The sequence below is a fragment of the Alligator sinensis genome, unplaced genomic scaffold, assembly GCF_000455745.1.
Source record: "Alligator sinensis unplaced genomic scaffold, ASM45574v1 scaffold241_1, whole genome shotgun sequence".
Classification (NCBI taxonomy): Eukaryota; Metazoa; Chordata; order Crocodylia; family Alligatoridae; genus Alligator; species Alligator sinensis.
In genome coordinates, this window is record NW_005841894.1 from 1,076,578 (window position 1) to 1,089,127 (window position 12,550).

Sequence of the window (12,550 nt, forward strand, 5' to 3'; positions counted from 1 at the left end):
AAAGAAAACAGAGAAGAGAAGAGAAAGGAAAGAGAGAAAACAGGAGAGAAGAGAGAGGGCAGACAGAAAAAACAAAGAGAGAGAGAAAGAGGAAAAGAAAGAAAAAAAAAGGAGAAGAAACAGAAGAAAAGGAGAGAAAAAAAAGAGGAAAGCAGAGAAAAGCATTAACCATCTGGGCAGGAGCAGGGTGGGTTCAGCTATGCAGGGTGGGCTATATGGCCTGGGTGGCCCTGGGACAGGTGGGCTCAGCTATGTAGGGCAAGTGGAAGCAGCCTGGGCAGTGCTGAAGGGGTGGTTATGGTGGGGCTAAGGCAAATTTTGGAGTGGCTATAGCACCCCCAAGTGCCACCCTACTGCTATCCCATGCACCGGGCTCCAAAGCCCCAGCCAGGCTTTGTGCCAGCAGTGGCTAAATGCGTCTCTCTGGGTGGATGGCAGGGGAAGGGCCTGAGGGAGCACCACCCCAGGCCCCTCCCCACCATCTTCTCTAAGGTACGCATGCAATCACCACTGGTACCAGTTCAGTGCTAGCAATGCCTGAATGTGCACCTCAGGGCGCAGGGTGGAAAAGGACCTGAAGCAACACACACATTCATGCCTCCGGGTGAACAGTGGTGGAGGGGCTGGGGATACACTGCCCCAGCCCCTCTCCCGACCTGCACTCCGTGCCTTGTAACAGATGATGGGGGAAGAGCCTGGGGTTGTGCTGCCTCAGGGTCCAGCTGGGGTTCTGGAGCCTGGAGAACAGGGGCGGTGCTAGGGGGGAAGCTTAAGCAGACTATATCCACCCCAAAATTTTATTTAGCCCTCCCCATCGCCACCCTTCCAGCACTGCCTGGGCCACTGCCACCTGCCCCATGCAGGTGAACACACCCCGCTCCCACCCATAGCTCCCACCCACAAACCACTCCCACCCACTGCCCCCCCTCAGCCCCTGCTACTAGAAAGAGGCTGGCTCCAGCCCTAAAGCCAGACCACACTCAGGGTAGCTACTGCCAGCCATTGAATTTGAGCTGCTTGCAGCCTCCCAGCCACCTACTGAGAGCAGCCCAGGCTCCATAGCTGGCAGCAGCTGCCCAGAGTCCGGGCAGGTGGTGGCATGCCGAGCAAAATGGCCTTGCATGCCATGCTCTGGAACGTGTGCTGGGGGTTGCCAATCCCTGCGCCAAATCTTACTTCCCCAGAAGCCAACAGGGATTTTGCCCTAGAATCAACCAATAGATTTTCATTCTGCAGCAGTAATATAATGTTAGTAAAGAATGTGGTCGCCACCTCCACAATCTGTACCTGTCAAAGGAGAACCTAAATGACTCAAGTTCCTACTCTGACAACCTTTATTGAGTAATAAGACTTCTGTTTTCCCTGGGTAGAAATGAGGTAGCTCTGATGCAACCAGATGCCCATATATATCTAATATTTCTTTAGGATAGAGATGTTCACAGTACGCTGATCAAGTTCTGACATAGCCGACCATCAGAATAGCAAGAATATTCATTTGAATTTTTAGAAACAATCTCACCGAGCCTGAAGATACACAGAAAACATTGTGGATGTATCTACCCACAGCCCAGGTCCAGGGATGAAATGTAAATATGTATACAAAGAATTAATATAGGCATTTTGGATTATTTAGTAATGATTCCCTAATGATGGAAATTTGGGTAACAACCAATCTCAGTCTTTGAGCTTTGTAGTAACAGAAATTTATTCTAGGAGATTATTGGAACAACTCTGAATAAGTTGCTTGGTGATTGTGTTTATTTGCTGATATCTGCTTTTCACTGAAATGCTAGAATAATTAAAAAGGTTAAGGAATAATCATTGTGCTCTGAAACAAAATTTAAAGCAACAAGGTATGCATTTTTACATCTGATGTGATTTCTGTGGCAATGCATCAAATACTTGAAACCAGCTGCCAAAATGTGTCCATTAGTGAGCTTCCACTGGCATTCCCTAGCTCAATGCTCACTGATGGAATATTATAGAAGTTTTAACTCTAATATTTTCTGCTCCATTTGAGGCATCCGCTTTAAAGTCAACTCATTCTTACTGCTTTTGCTGCTGCAATATCAGCTGTACAGCCATGGCATGTGTATTAATGTCCTGATATTTGTAATCTAACAATATTGGAACATGCATGTATTAATTCAAAATGGTTCATGCTATTAGAAAACATTATTTTACATATTCAAACCTTTTTATATCAAATTCAGGAATGCTATAGATGGTGGCATAAGTGGATCAGAAATGGCCAGGGAAGGCAATGTAATTTGAGTTAATTTGGCTTTCTGTAGATATACAGACTGAGTACAATTTACATGGCAAGCATACGAATATCAGTATAAAACAGTGCACACTGTACTCATTTTCATACTCCAGTTTCCCAACCTTTATAGAAATTTGTATTACTATTATATGGCTGGAGGGTCATTGTATCTGCTAATACCAGGTGTGATTTTGGCCTTAGCTGTACCATATTATAACATCATGCAATTATGTTTTTTACTAAACAAACATATATGCTGAGTACTATTTTTTTCAACAACAAACTGCTGAAGATGTTTAACATTTATTTGTGCCAACATTCTTACTTGGAATATCCTTTACCCTCTTTTTGTAAGCTATTCCATAGGTATCGTGTAAATATCATATATGGAAGGTGTGAATTTTATAATCAAATACATCTCCATGAATCCCTCAAATTGTTCAAATATGAACTGATAAATGAATTAGTACATGTGACAACAGAGGCATAATCACAATGGGACCTGAAATCTTGCTACAGCTCTGGTACCATTCAGATAATTACTGTCTAAACTAACTCCTACTAACTGCTGACAAATTGTATCTTATCCTGGAGAGATCGCTGCATATTTAGATGTAATAATGGCATTCAGGATCCTGACAACAGGTCAGTTCGAAGCCTAGTTTAAGCAGAAAATGGCAGTTGCTTTAAGTAATAACTGCCCTGCATGGTTTTATGAGACAAACTGTTGAATACAAAAAATTAAAACAAAAAACCCCATAATTATTTCAATTATTTTTAAGGTTTTGACTGGAACCAGAGTCACTGATGAAGGCAGGTGCTTGAACTAGTTATGATAAATCTAAAAAATCCAGAGTTCAAATCTGAATCCTTTTTCAAAATGTATCCACATCATTTCATATCTCACTCAATCCTTTCCTTCACACTCATACCTTCTATTAGCATAGTCTTCTTTTTCCCATCCCCCTTTTGCCTCTCAAATCTCTTGAAAAAGTAGAATCTCCTAATTCTGAATACCCTTTCATTGACCTCAATAGACTTCTTGTTCATCAAATATGAAGACAACAGAAAATAGAGCACAGATTACCCAAACTTGTTGAAATCCTAATGTAGAGTTAAATAAAGGCTTGTGGACGTTGGAGAGCTGAAGAGAATAAGCAATTTACTGAACCCCAAGAGGAACCTCTTTTGGGTTATTTGGAGCCAGAATTCGGGGTGGCCCATCTGACCCAGGCATTTACAGAAACTTAAAGAAAGTTCAAGTATGGTTTGGATTTGAATATGGTTTGAATTTAGATTTGCCATTCCTGACTAACAGTTTGGTGCTCTAAATTCAAAATAAAGCATAGGAACCCAATTGTCCACTGCTTTGCACTTCAGGTACTCATCTAAATATGTGCAAAGCAGGTATTAGAACTAACAATCAGACAAAGCAACAGAGCAAATTTATGTTCAGTTTTGCGAATTTCCTGGTAAAGCAAAGGAAAAAACTGCAAACCTTTCCCCTTCTTTTTAAAAATGATGTTAATGTAGGATAGGTGACATTTTACTGAGAAAGCCATTGTCTTCCTCTTTTTAGAAGTAAGCAATAAAAAAAGATTTAATATTCCAGATCCTGCTCTTAATGGTGAATATTAAGAATAACTCAAATAAGTGGAACTGCATTCAGAAATAACCAATGCATTTTTTCCCCAAAAGGAACTTCGAAATCATATGGGCTTCCCAGCCACCTTCCTTCCTTAAAACTTCTCTCATAAAACATAAAATAAAAAGGTGGAAATCACTACTGTTGGGGGATTACATGTACTTCCAATTCAAAATCATTGTGGCTTTCCCTTCCTGCCCACCTATGAAAACTGAAATTTATACCCTTGTATCACCCTCTATGTGGGAAGTGAACTTGTAGACAATGAAGCAGGAGGCACCAAAGAACAGAACCTTAGCTGGTGTTAATCCGCTGGTACCTTCATAGAAGTAAATAGAGCTGCACTAATTTACACGACTTGAAGATCTAACCCCAAGAATGTTACTTTTGAGGTTTTCCTTGTATCATTTGGCTAATGAAGGAGGATTTCTGAAGCCGGTTCTAAATCCTGGTTTTCCCTCAGCACTGTGGATCTGCCTCTTAAATAGTAAGCCACTGTTAAACTTGTATTAAAAGTTATTTAAAAGGTTAAAAAGCAAGAAAAGCACAACTTTTTTTTAACCCTATTTTGTTCTTGGCTGTTTTACCCTAACACAGTGTTAAGCATAGTATTACAATACCACTACACAACAGATGTTAAATGCAATGTAAAATTGTCAGTAGTAAATGATTGATGATCCTCTTTGCTATTTCAAAATAAACCCTGATTATTTATATAGTTTTGGACACTGCTTGAAAGCATCATATTAAATCTAAACAATTGATCCATTTTTCGATGGCTTTTTGTGTGTAATGTATTATGTATGTTTTTGCATTCTCTTGTGTAAAAGGCTCTGGTGTATGAGAAACGTTGAGAGTTTTGAGTGCTCCACCCAGTCCATATGGTAAGTTTTCTCTGTGTGTAAGACTTACCTTTTTCCATCAGGTCCATATGGCAGGCTTGGACTAGCCAGGGCCTTCTATCCTCCACAGGGGCCATATGGCAAGGAGAGCTAAGTGAACACTCATTTACCTTGTATTAATATTTTAACTGACACAAACACCTCCCTTCTCCCCCTCCACCCCCCAGAATGGGTGGAAAAGATTCAGCCCATGAAAATGGTTTAGTCACATAATCAATATATATGTGACAATGTGATATGGAATTTGGGCTCTGTTATTCCATTTTTATTAAAAACAGAAAACTCAAATGAATAATTTATAAAATTATTTGATAAACTCATTTGATGGTTTGAGACAGTTTGACAGCATATTATTTAATTATGCTAACTACCTGGTAGACATTTATATATGTGACAGTCCAGTTTTATTAGGTCTAATATCACCTTTAATATAGACAACCAGACTCTCTGAATCTGCCAATCACCACATTGTAAGCAAATCAGTAACTTACGTTTGTGCCTCTTGTGATATTGGTTCTTCTCTGAGGAACATGGTCCTCTCTTGCCATGTTAGAGCAACCTACTAGCTACTTTAATTTATGCTTGGTTGCTACAGCAATAATAAGCTGGAAGTGAAACCAAGAATCAAAAGGACTGGTGTAGTACAATTATATCCAGGCCTAGCCACAATCTCTCTCTGCTACACCAGTAACAGAGAAGAATAGTGTGAGAGACCCTATGTCAACACTGTACCCTTGATTATCCTAATGAAACCAGTTGTTGGGGCCAGATTATGCCAGCAGTGTGATGCATTGCACCTGAGGATCTAGGCCATAAACTCTGAATCATCCACAATAGAAAAAAATGATGACTGTGAATCTAAATTATAAGCCATATTACCATAGTAATTGCTTTAAAATTAATTCATTGTTATAGCATTTACTACTCAACCCAAAGCTTTGCTGTCATTTTAAAGTAATTTAGGGGCCCTTAGCACTTTACTTACAGATACTATTTATACATGAAAGATGGAAGCAATTTGTAACAACATGTTTATGAAAGTTTTATTGCATTCACAAAACTGATTCTAAAAATAGAACTACCCTACTACAAGAAAACTTTACATACAACTTTATATTATTTGAAACCGACATTATAAGTAAGGATTTTACCAAGATTATTTCAATTTGTAGGATTTACAATCCTTGATTTTTCATCTGGTTTTCCAGTCATTTCATCCAATAAAATTACCATATTTACATGAATCCAAGACGACCCTGAATTTCAGACAACCCCCCAGTTATCAGATTCGAGATATGGGAAATTATAAATTTGTTTTAATATTCCATGTGTAGAATCTAGTTATTGGGGGGTCATTTTAAGTTCATCCCCCCCAGCAATGCCTCAGGGAAAGTAGTGGCAGGAAAAGCAGCGGCTGGGGGGCAGGCAGCCTGGCCCAAGCCCTTTGTCTCCCACTTGCCATTTACCCCCTATGCCTCCCCTCGACACCCTGTCCCCCCATTTCCTACACTCCTCCGTGCACTGTGCCCCTCCTCTGAATTCTCCTTGCTCTGTGTTCCCTTTCCCCTGTGCCCGTCCCCCATGCTCTGCACCTGCCTTCCACTACACCCTTTCTCTACACTCCCCTTGCTCTGTGTGCCCCTTGCTCCATGCTCCCCACTGCACCATGTGCTCCTTCTCTGTGCTCTCCCCAGCATCACATACCTTTTTTCTAGCACTCCCCACTGCACTGCATGCCCCCTTCCACATTCCCCTTCCATGTACTCTCCTCACTCTGCACTCCCCTTCCCCCATGCCCTCTCCCCATTCCTCTTGCTCCATGTGTCTTTTCCCTTGCAATCCCCCCATGGTGCTTTCCTCCGTTCTCCCTCCTGCACCATGCACCCCTTTCCCATGCTTCCACCTGCACTGTGTGCCTTTTCCCCCACAATCCATTCCACACCATAAGTCCCCTTTACCCATGCTCCCCCCACCAAACACTCCCTACCTGCCGCATAAGCCACTCTGGCCCTATCTGGAGCCACAGAAGCTGCTTGCCTGGCCCATACTCATATATAAGATGAGGGTTCCACTCACCCCCCATGGGGGAATGGGTTAAGGAGGGGGAACCTTGTCTTAGACTGGAGTAAATATAGTATTAAATTTACACACATATGGTATCATCAGTGTTAATGACAAATAACACAAATAATTCAAACATATGTTCAATGGGAATCTTTACTCTTGCTCCAGTGGCAGTAGGGGGGTTTGCTTTAATTAGAGTTGCTCCGAGACCTGCTCTAACTAAAGTGTCCTCAGCATCTCCTGAATTCAGCATCCCACATTTTCAAAATGGTGGTGGGGGTGTTTTAACAAAAGCTCATTCAATGTGTTTTATTTAAAGTGCCCCCACCACCATTCTGAAGCATGGGGATGCTGAATAAATGAGACATGGAGGCTGCTGGAGCATAATAATTAGCATGCTTCAGTAGACTTGATTAGTCAAGTCTGTTCCAACATGTTGTAATTATAGTGTTTTGGAGCGGTATCCCCGCATGTTTACAGGCACCCTAATAATTCAGCTCTATGATTTGCTTCTATTCTTCATCCTGCAAATGTTCACTAACAGTTGTAGTGTCTACTACCATGAATATTCCCTCTAATTTCAAAGGACTACTCATGATTGTAATTATTACATTCATTTGTGAGTATTTGCAAGGATCTGACACCCCAACTTCTATAGGGGCTTTAATCCCATTTTCTTATAACGGGCAGATCTTCTGGCTTCCAAAATTTTTGATGCCCTTCCTGAATTAAAAAGAACCCACAACCAGTATTTCTAGACCTAATTTATTCTCTTAACCTTCCATTCTATTTTAACATGTTTATCACGCTTTTTTTTAAAGATCTAGCCATGCTCCCATTTAATCCTACTTTAACATTTATACATCATCTCTTGGTGTTTGAAGAAGCCCGGATTAGCTACACAGTTGCTTATAGAAACACATATAAATAACTTGTTGTATAAAGCAGTGTTTGAAAGTGGCCTTCAAGAGCCTAGAAGCAATACTATTCCATCATGCTTAAGTCCATGGAAAACAATTAATTCAAAAGGTGGGTGGGTCCTCCTCTACCATGCTCCATTTTTTGTGACTCAGTCTTAGGGTAAGATGACAATGCATTACAAAAGCAGATTCATTGGTGGGTTTTCAGGGACTTAAAATGGGAGGAAGAGCATTGTACTGAGATGCCTGAATAAAATACAATCTATCGTTAAATAACTATTTGGACTGAACAAGACACAAAAATGAAAATGTGTTTACCTTGTCTTATGAATGGAAATCTTAAGATAGTAATTAAAGTTATATAGAGGCTACTCTGATCTCTGGCATGTTGTTATAGCTTGGTATGTTTTACACATTCTTATAGAAGTATGCATTGTTCATTTTTTCATTGAGTCAACAGTTTTAGTTTTGGGGGATTATATTAAAATTAGAAGAACACTGCAATTAAGGTCTTTCTGGATATATACGTATAAAAAAGAAAAAAATATATGAACCTGACTTCATAAATACTATTCACTGTGATTTTGTTAAAGTTTAGATGTGTGGATTTGTATTTGAAATCCTCTGAAGGTTACAAGGTGAAACCTTCCAACAATATCTCCAAGTCTTCAGGGACCAAATCCCATTATGTGGAGTTCAGTGAAGAGGGTAAACACTACTATAAAGAAATACAAATTGCACATATTTCCCATTTAGCCAGTGTCACAAAAGTTCACCATTTAGAATTCTAACCAGTTAGGACTTATTCTGGGAGGTCAAGTACCTTGTGAACCTTGTCATCTCACTGATGACATCATATCCCATCCATCAATTCTTTCAGGAGCACACTTGCCATCTGCTCAGCATGCTATAATAACTTATTAGACATATTCACAGGGTAACAATCTGTACAATGACACTGTTATCTTAATGCTGGCACATACAGAGATAACAGCCATCGTTTCTCTGTCACAGCACAATTACTCTGCCTTCTAACTTTAAAAGAGAAGTTATTTGGATATTTAAAGTTATTGTTAAATCATGTGGAAACAATGAAGACTTGTCAGAAACATATTTTCTTCTTTTTAACTATGAATTGACAAATGAAGGGTGTGTCACAAAGTATTAATTCCATTTAGTTTAATATATCTATTCTGCAGCTTAATAGTTTGTTAAATGATGTATCAAAGGTATCAAAGGAATCAAAAGAAAAAAAAAACACACCAGAACATGATGATCCAGACAAAGTATAAAAATAATAGTATCATCAAATGTATTATTTGCAAATATTGAATTTTCTGAAAATAAAACATTTTATTATTTCTCTACTGCCTTCCTTAAAAAAGACAAAATCCTCTAATCTCTTGTCTTTTCTAATGGCATTTCATTGGGAGAAAGTGAAAAAATACATCTAGCCAACAGCATGGAGGCTATATCTTAATGAGACCTTTTGAAAACCAAAGACAATGCAAATGATCAGAGACATATGCATGTGCACACACACACACACACACACACACACACACACACACACACTTTAGAAGCATTTCCAAAGCATGTTGATACTGTGCATACTTAGCCCAGCTGCTGTCATGGTAATAATGACTTAATAAAGTCCACTATAACACTCCCTGTACACCCCCTTGACCTCAAAAAATATTTTCAGAAAGAAGGGCAATATTTATTTTGCATTACACAGAATTCATCCTCTGTTCCTTCCTTTGGCTCGTCATTTATTCCAGCTTACACTGTGATCAACATTGTACTAAAATAAAGTCAAGTACAACAGCCGCTCTCTGCCCATCAAAACTCACAGACGTCTGCCAAGCACTTGTAACAGCTGGTGTTACATTAATTAGTTTAAACTATTTATTTCATCCATCTCCAGAGCAGATTGAGCAAAAACATTAGAGATTATTCTAGCATCTGTAAGCGCCCTGCAAACATTAACCAACCAAAGTTAGAATATTAGTTGTTAACTTATGGTATATTAGATTTAAGACTCTATCCAGTCTTTGTAAATAATAAAAAGAAAAAAAATCTACAATCTACCACAGCTACAGTCTATTTTTATGACTGTATCTTCCAAATCCAATTTTTATCCTTATATTAGTATTTTGTGCCCACAAAGTTTCTTTAAAAAAATATTACTAGAAAGCTATAATAATTCCTGGCAGCATGGACCATTAAACAATATATGACAGGGACTGGGTGACTCAGTGGATTAGTCACAGGTTTTATGTTCACTGTTGGAATGCAGCCCCTAACTACAGTGATCAAAACGCTGTTATCAAATGGTTGTAAAAATCTCAATTAAAATTATTCCAGTAGCCTCAACTAAGTTTTTGGTGGAAAATGCAACACATCTTTGTACTATTGACAGACTCCTCACAACAATCTTTTGTTTCTTCCCTTAGAAAAGTGAAGTGTCACAGGCAATATCCCTCCCCCGCCCCGAAGAGTCTGCAATAATAGAGGCCCTGATCCTGCATTTCCTACTCAGTTGCAAGTGAAGTCTATGGGAGTTTTGCCAACCCAGGGATTGATGGCTCATAGCCAGTGTCAATGGGCTTATGTCTCCATAAAAAAATAAGCTTCTCATTGCTCAATGAAATGCATTTGTTTAATGCAAAAATACTTATTATTCAGTATTCAGCCCCAAATTGAGATCAAAGCCATGCATAAATAAATAATAAGACAGTTCCTGATCCAAAGGGCTTCTACTCTAAATAAACAAGATAAACAAAGGGAAACCGAGGCACAGAGAGGTGAAGTGACTTGCTGAAAGTCACACAGGAGATCAGCAACAGAACAAAGAATAGGACCTCAGTTTCCTGACTCCTAGGCCAGGTACACTGGAGCACAAAGCCTCCCAATACAATGACACTTCAGAACTCTGACGACTTATTCAGTGACTTATATGAAAAATGTAACCAAACTGGTTATGTAGTATAAGTATCTTGTTTGAATAAGACTACTCACAGAAAAAAAAAATCCCCTCAAGCTTGGCTGACATCAGTACAAGTATTTTTTCTTATACCACAGGAATATATGCTACACATAATAATAGAGAAATACTGTTGATTGAATTTAGAACCAGTACAGCTGGAAAACTCTAGCCACCCACAGACTGGAATGTTATCCTTACTTTCAGAACATACGCATGAAGAAAAAAGTTTTACCTTAAAATGTATGAATAGTTAATAGAGAAATAAAAGCTACCTAGCTAATTCAATCAAACTAGTTCTGATCCTGCGAGGGGCTCATAGTTTGGCAGGGGTGAGTTAAATGATAGGGATGAGTATGAATGGTGGAAACTGAGGCAAAAACACCAGGTATTTTCACTTTTAAGCCTTGTACGGGATCCAGTAAATAAGTATTTCTCCTTGCTCAATTTATACAACATAATTTTTTATATTAAAGAGGCTTACTGAATCTTTTCCACCCATCCCAGTGGCTTCCCTGAGTATTACTCCAGCCAGAAAATCAGGCAAGTAACTATTGCCAAACATGTTCTTGTCTACACGACAGAAAGTGCCAAAGCATACAAGCGAATGGCCTCAAACAATACTAATGGCTCTTTTTCATGCTCGCTCTCTATTGGCATCGACAGAGAGCAAGAGCCACAGATTCTATTCTGTTCTTAGGTTCCCACAATTTATAACATGCTGTTTCTGCCACATATCCCAAGGGTTTTGTTGGCACTACAGTTAATTGTGGCTTTTTTTTTTTTTTTTTTAGTATTATGGGTGTTATTGTGATAACTTATCATATCCAGTGTTTTCAAGAGACAAGAAAAGAACATTCCTGTGAAAAGGAAGGAGTTAATTCTCCAGATTTCAGTTCTCCTCAACAGAAATTCTAGCTTTAACCTGCTATCAACCTTTACACCTTAGCTTATGTTATCATCTCACAGGCATAAGGCGTATGTTGAATACCACTACAGAATCCTGAACATTATATAGTTTGACTCAAGCATAGCAAAAGATTTGGAAGAGCAAGAATGTTTTAGCCAATATTAATAACTTATAATGCTGCATTATACATCCATGAATATGTCAGAGGCACAAACTTACCACCAGATCTGTTTTCATTTGCAGGAGTGCAAGCAAAGGCAGAATGTGGCCCTTAAAAGAGATCCTGCTCTATAAACCAATCAAACTCAAGCAATAAATTTCTTTATCAGCTTTCTTTTTATGATATGCTTCTTCCTCTGAATGCACAAATTTTGGCTTCTAAGAACAACTTCAAGGGAGTTATGTACATTCAACATGAAACTGTTAACATGTTCCCAATTCAATATGCTGTTTTACTTAGCAGTGTTTAGTTTAAATGTCTGTAGCACTTGTCATTTAACCAGTTACTTGTGTGAAGGCTACCAGCCAATTTGTGATTTTACCTCCCTCTATTTTCTTTTTCCCCCATGAAATTCCTCTTTATGCACAGCAAAAGTTAATTGTTAAACTTTGTTACAGAAGCCTTTGTTCTTGCTGAAGTCACTTTGCTTGTCTCTCCTACTGTAAGGACACCAAATCCTAAAAGCTGGCAAGAATGCATATGTTTATTTCACCATTGCTCTGCAATTACTGAATGCCACTTAATTATAGCAACAGATGCTCGAGTGTAGGAACCAGAAAAATCAAACGCCTCATTTCCAGGTTATTTTTTTCCATTGCTTCTGCCAACAGCAGATGTGTGAGCCCCTTGTGCTCTG

The 12,550-nt window shown here is 39.1% G+C and overlaps 1 protein-coding gene across 6 annotated transcripts in view; it reads right to left on the reverse strand.

Moving 5' to 3' along the window:
- DACH1 (dachshund family transcription factor 1) overlaps nucleotides 1–12,550 on the reverse strand; it is a 530,916-nt gene that overhangs the window by 79,828 nt on the left and 438,538 nt on the right. The window lies entirely within an intron of this gene.